Below are 7402 nucleotides of genomic sequence, written 5' to 3' on the forward strand. Positions count from 1 at the left end.
CTATTTCATTACCTTCAGTTGTTAACTTTGGTATGCTCTAGGGATAGTATTTCCCAAAAATAAATCATAAATTTAATAGGCTGATTTTATTGATATATCATACAATCATTTATATATTTATCGACATATTTGGGGCAATTTTAAAGCATTGTATTTCTGGGATTAATTGATATTACTAAAAATTTCTTTATATATATTAGAAATTTTTATTTGATTTGTGTAACCTAACTTTACCGTATCATATGGGTTTTTAAATATGACATTTTAACTTGTAATTCTATCTACATGACGTTGATATTTAGCCTAGTTTAAATCCGATATCCAAAATATCTCCTTGGTTAATCTTGTTAATTTTTTCAAAGTAATTGACCATAGTTTAATTTAAAAAAATAGAAGTGTAATCCGGAAGTCAATTTTGACATGATACATATTTAGATCATTTTAGTTCAATAAAATAAATAAACTATTATACAGATTTCGTTATTTCTTCATCATGAGTTAATCAAATGCCCCAACAGGCAGCACTTCTCAGATATTCTAGATGCTGAAGTTGGGGTGGTGAGGATTTTGGACATTGTGTGATGTTCCAAGAGCCTGCTTTTTCTGGGTGACCAAAATGAAGAATGATGGAGAATACTTCTCCAGGAAAGCAGGAAGTGGAGGGTACAATTTGTTGAGAGATCCCGAGTTCCTGTCCAGTTTGGAGAAGAAAATTAAGAAGGACGGACCCCACCAAATCGATGAATCGCCTCGTTAACGACGTCTCTGTTGGTGTTAGGACCATCAGAAGGGCCGTTAAGGGTGACTTCGGATTTTCCTCATAAACGAGGGCCCCATGTTACCTTCCGACAGAGGTCATGAAGGCTAGAGAGCTAAATAGGCAAAGAGATATGGCCCCCTTCCTCGCCGAATTTGAAATCTTCTGCTGTATGGGGCACTTTGGAGAGGTAAACTAAATAAGGTTCACACCAAAATTTTGGAGTTACTGAAGCCCACCATGATAACTGTGTTGCACATTTTGTCGCATGTGTAAATGCTGTAATTGATGCTCAAGGATTCCATATTGAGTGATCAAGTTTACAAAACCTTGTATACAAGTTTTTTTATTATTGAAAATAAAGAAGTATTTAAGTATTTCTAGAGCAGCCTCTCGATTCCAAGTTTTGGTGCCCGATCCTGCAGAAAAAATTTAAGGTAAATATATTATATTATATTTTCTTTTTTCTTGATTATTGCAAAGGATTCCTTAATTATAAGAAAACAATGATCTCAACAATGCTATATATGTAGGTTATACATCAATCAAAAAATAGTATTGAAATTGTTTTTCTAGAAGTAAAATACTAATCCTTTCAAAATTTTATATATCATTATGTACATTTGTTTTGTTAATAGTTAAATATTAGTAACATTTTAATTGAATCGTAAATATAATTGGGAAAATTTTCAATTGATTCCATTCAAAAATAAAAAATAAAAACAAATTTAGTTATTGTATTTTTCACTTTTTTATATAAAAAGTTTCTATATATCAATATCACATTTGAAACTAGTTCCATTGTCACATTATTCCCATTGTTTCTATTCATTAGAATGAATATATATATTTATATTCAATGAAATTGGTATATGGTAAAAATAATATAACTATCGCACCTTATATATATAAATAGGTAAAAAAAACTGTAACAAAATCCATTTCTCACGAAAAGATTTAAAATAAACGAGACAGAGAGATGAAGTTTTTTAAAAGATCACTTTTGATTTAAAAAACAAACATAGTCATACTTCTTAGAGTATTAAGGTTAATCCAAGTCTACATAGAGCAATAAAGGAACTAATTCTGTCATAGAACCCCTGTCGTAAATTCATTATTACTTGGTTCAAATCAAATTCGATAATATACATATAAAAACATCTATTGCATGAATATGTTTTTATTGTACAATTTATGAACATGAACATAATTTGGTGTTATTTTCTGTTTCAGAGGTTTTGAAAAGGAAGTTCCTCTCAGTGTGGGTTGAAATACAATACGAATATAATTTGTTGAAACTTCATGTTTTGATGAGTACAGCAACACCTTAGATTAGGAGCAATATACGTTTCAGAGATTTATTCGTTAATCAAAGTTGCCGCAGAATTTGCTTCTTGAAGATAAGTATACTATAAAAGTTTCTAGTCTCAACAAGCTGAATAAAAAGCACATAAAAATTAAAAGAAAAGTTACTTGAATTAAAAGAAAAATAGGATATCAAATACAAAGTAGTTAGATTGTTTTGGTAAAATTATTAATCAACTCAATCATTAATAAGCCTCTAAACTCGTTTAAAGTCCTATGAACAGTGTTAAACCCCTAAATTCTATATGCTACGCTACGCAGTAAAGGCCTAATTCAAACTATGATGGGTTGACTTTCTCTTTTTGGATCTCTTGTTTTTATAAAATTGAATTAAAAAATTATTTTAGAATCTTAAAAACAATGTTTTTTTGGTAGTGGATTCTAAAGCTAACCCAACAATGACGCTAGATATACAATCCCAAATAGAATTAATTATCAAATTGAAATCGAGGTATCACAATGAAGTTTTATAACTTCTAAATTACTATAAAAACATCTTTCTTTTTTTAAATGACTGAGCGCTGGCAATTTGACTGTATTTTTTAGTTATTTGTATTTATCTCTTAAGTCATCTAAGGGCATCAATCCTAAGAAGTTCTTATACATTAAAGAAATGAACGTATTGAACTTAAAAGATAGGGATGACTAATTTAATAGGTTTGAAAATGCTAACAAATTCGTTGTCTTTTTAAAACTAATAATTATCCGATGATATAAAAATCCATGGTGAAACTATGAATATTAAAATATATTGAATTGTATCGTATCTTTGTCTGTAGAACAAAGGGGTTTTCTTTAAGCTAGTGAACTTCGTCGAGCAGAAACAAATCTACAATAAAAGTAACTCTGGGCAAAAGTATTCTAAATATTTTTAACAGCTCTTGACAGTTAATTGCAATATTTGCAAAACAAAATGTGCTTTATACTCTATTTGAGACAATATTGAATAAATTAATATAAATTAGGGATTTTCAAATAATTTTGAAATGGCATTGAACTTTTTTTTGTAAGATTTAAATGATTTGTTTTAATTCTTATTTTTCCTAAATATATATTGTCCCCATAAATACAAAATCAAGCTAGTATATATATTTCCATAATTGAGATTGGATATTATTTGTATTCTTCGACGAATTAAATATCATTATATTTTCTCAACAAGTTATTCTGAATAATACTATGAATGTGCTGCAAAATGTACTTAAAGTAGGAAAAATTTATTTTCACAGTACATATAATAGTTAAATATATTTGATTGGAAAGGCCTTATTGGAGCCAAATTAAGTCTCACAACTCAGATGAAGGGTATTAAGTTATATTGAAAACAAAACCTATAATTGACTGTAATAAATTTATGAAATATCTGGCTATATATCGTAAAAATAAAAAAGGACATTTCTCCTTTTTTTTTTTTTTTTTTTTTGAAGATAGTTTTTTTGTTCCCAAACCACATTTTTTATAATTGAAAATTTAATAAGTTACTTTATTGCATATATTTGTAATAATGAAATGGGTGTAAAAATGTGAACTATAACTTTGAAATACAAAGACCATTGACACTTCCTTATACCCCCCTATATCTGCTTCTCATATTACAAAATAGTCAACAATTCAATAATATTTTGAAATACCATTGACTAGGAATTGGATACCATTCAAATAAACAAATGTATTGCAAATACATAAAAAAACCAACATAATAGAGGAATACAGTTTGATGACTCAAAAACCACACACAGTGCCTATGTTTTTAATGTCAAAAGACGCAATGATGGTATGCTCAAGTATTTGCGTACATAAATATTATTTTTGTATTGACCTCTATACATTTATGAATGTTTTTATAACAGTTGATGATCTTAAATGGTATTTTAATGCATTAAAAAATGTGTAAAATTGTAAGAATTCAAGACTACGATTCGTTTCAAAAGCAGCATTTAAGAGTTACAAATAATACTTATGTGGCATCAACAAAAAAATAAAGCCAGAATGATTCTTCTCAATAGGGTGTGTGAATAACATTTGTATTATTCGACACATTATCCTAAATTTCTAAAAACAACCTATTCTTATGAACCCTTTGGAGGGACCAAAACTGCATTTAAAGTTGTCTGGATTGTTACAAAAAATATTGAGAAATTGATATATTTTAATTGAAAGGCCTTATAAGTCTCTTAAAACAAATAAATGTTCTAAACTGTATTTAAAATTCTTGAGTATCTTAACTCAACTCCTAATTTTGAATGAACAGTCTATAATTGACTAAAAAAATGTGATTTTCTACTTATCTTAATTTTTGTTCTATACAGTTTTTATGTTGACACATCTCACTTTTAAAAAAACATCATATGTTTTTATTTATCTATTATGTTTTAATAGGGATTAAAAGTAACTCAATAACATCAAAGCTAAAAATATGTCATACTCTGTTACTTATATATATAGTAAATTACATCATATATGTAGAAAAAAAAATTGTTTCATATTTTCAACTAAATTAAATCATTAAAAAAGAAGTATACTTTTTTAAAAGCCTTTTTCTATTAAATTTCTTAATTCTCGACTTCCAAGATTTTGTTTCTTTTGATGAAAAAATGCTTTCTTAGAATGACTTTATAAAAAAGAAGAAAAAAAAATCCTTGTCATTTCATGTTATTAATTCGATAATCCGTCAAGACACAAAGAGTATAGGTGGGTATATATAAGAAAATCATCATTAAAAAACATGAAATACTCAAGTTTCAATTTTATCATCATGTTTCGTTAGTTGTCAGACGGAATCTTCTGCTAGATGTATGTACGGACGTGTATTGACCCATATGTTTTTACAGTAGTGTCAAATATACTGAGTGTACATTATATTCCCTTTCATGGAAGAATTCATTTGAAAATATCATATGTATGTATATGTGGATTTGAAGTTTTGATGGATCAGTTTGGAATAAGGGCGGGTAATTTATATGTTTTTTGAAGAAAAAAAAATTTAAAAGTACTTTTGTTTCTTTAACAGAATATTTATATATTTATTAAAAATGTGAAGTAGACGGGCATTTTTTGAAGTAATATCTATCCTTATCCTGGAGACAGTTGCGTATTCGTTTGACTCAGAGATATCAAAAATTAACAGAGCATAGCAACATGTGTCTGTAAATTTGAATTTCTATTAGAGATGATGATACCAGTTCCAAGTTTTTCCACATTTGCATTCGAATATGATCAACAAATTTCGGAAGTGCCTCAGTAGTCAGAATGGTTGCAACTGCTCGATAGTTGATTTTGATATATAGGTTAAGGAGAATAAACTAAATGATTTTCTTTGATAAATAAATAACTTTACCTTTTGAGGTGTGCAACTATTAACTTTGAATGAAAAGATAACATATAATAATAAGAATATTTTAATCATTAATCAGATTATAGGTTGAAAAAATTTGCTCTCAATGCCTTCTTTAGGACCTTACTCTTGCTAAAAAACATATTTTCTGTGAAACGTTAATATAGAATAAAATAACTAATATTAGCAGAAGTTGCAACTTTTGCCAACTTACCCTTTTATAACGAACGTTACAATATCTTAAAATTATCCTCAATGAGCCACTTTTGAATTTTATTTTCTTGTATCAACTCATAAAAAAATACAATAATTTAAATGATATAAAAAGAAAAGATTTGCTTTTTCAAAAAATGTATTTTACAAAGATAGAATCAGTTTTTATTCAATATTTATTAAAATAAAATTTGATACAGATAAATATTTTTTTCCACATGAATCTGCATAATATGATACAAACGTAATGTCAATTTTGTGGCTGTAGCTTTGTTGATATTACAAAAATGGGGTATATGACATAACTGTTCTTGGTCTCTTTTACCTTTTAATAATATCATAGACACCCATCATCGTATTTAACTAACTAAAGACTATCAAGGACAATACATGGTATTTTTCATGGATTTACATCACCGAATATGTAAACAAAATCGTAAATATTTCTTTCAACGACCACATATTTATGTATTATTTAAACGAATCACCCCTATGATTTTTTTTCTCTTCGTCAGTATATTTCCAAAGATTATCCTGTCATAATAATACCCATTCATCTCCATCTTATTTTAATACTGTGTCTAACATTATGTATGCACAATTAGGGTGGTTTGTTTCTCTACTTTCTCGGTAAATTTTGAAAAAAGACAAAAGTTATTTTATTTGTCAAGAATGATTAAAATAAAGCTTCATTCTTTATTGTACATAAAATCATTATGAAAAACAATTTTCTAGTCTATAAAAAATATAAGAATAGTGTTTCTTCTTTAAGTAACTTTATGGAGAAAAAAAAGAAAGTAGCTGAATGTTTTTTTGCATATATATTCTGATTTGTCCGTTCGTAAAAAGAAACAAAATGCGCGCTATACGTGGGTCGTAAAAATTCATTATAGATTTTGCTTCTTTTTGCTCCATAAAAACATTATTAATATGTTTTATAAGGTTAATACTTTATTTTAAACTTTCTTGACAGTATATATAATTTTTTCATGTAACTAACTATAAAATTATGTTGTTGTTTTTTTTGTCACTTGACAATTTTTCCGTACTAGTAATAATCGAAATTCATCACCGCCCTAAAGTACACACACTATACATATTTATCTTTATATACAAATCCATATTGTCAGATTATGTCAGAGGTGTGTTTGTCTGTTTCATGCAGTTCTTCAATCCTTATTGCGTTAGGAAGTATTTACTCTTCTTTCTACTCCGTGTTAGTTTATTTTTTTGTGGATTATGGAGAACTAATACACTTAAGTACAGAATATACAGGATATTGGTAATGAGAGAAAAAAATCAGAATGAAAAAATATATGAAAACTCTATTGTGTTTCTAACTGATGAAATTGCCTAGAGGGCTATTTAATCGAAAGACTGAGTTACTTACATACATACATATGAAGAAACTTTTGTGTCTCTATAATATGTAATAATTAGAATTACAATGAGAAGTTTTCATTTACTTTATTGTATTTTGCGATGCTGGATTTCCGTTTCAAGTGCACTACTAAAGGAAAAAAAAACATATAATCAAAGATGAGATTTCCGGTCATTAGATGAAATTTTTACCACCACTCATATCCCCTCCGAGTCTTGCACAGAAGGAACAGTTGCAAGGTGAAAATTTTATCTCCACAAATTTGATTAGCTGATTGAATTCATCTTTAAACTCGGAATCCATATGTTATCTCAGTTTTTCTCAGACACTTAGAGATCTGGGGCTCAAGAAA

Source organism: Lepeophtheirus salmonis, chromosome 8 (genome assembly GCF_016086655.4).
Source record: "Lepeophtheirus salmonis chromosome 8, UVic_Lsal_1.4, whole genome shotgun sequence".
Taxonomy (NCBI): domain Eukaryota; kingdom Metazoa; phylum Arthropoda; class Copepoda; order Siphonostomatoida; family Caligidae; genus Lepeophtheirus; species Lepeophtheirus salmonis.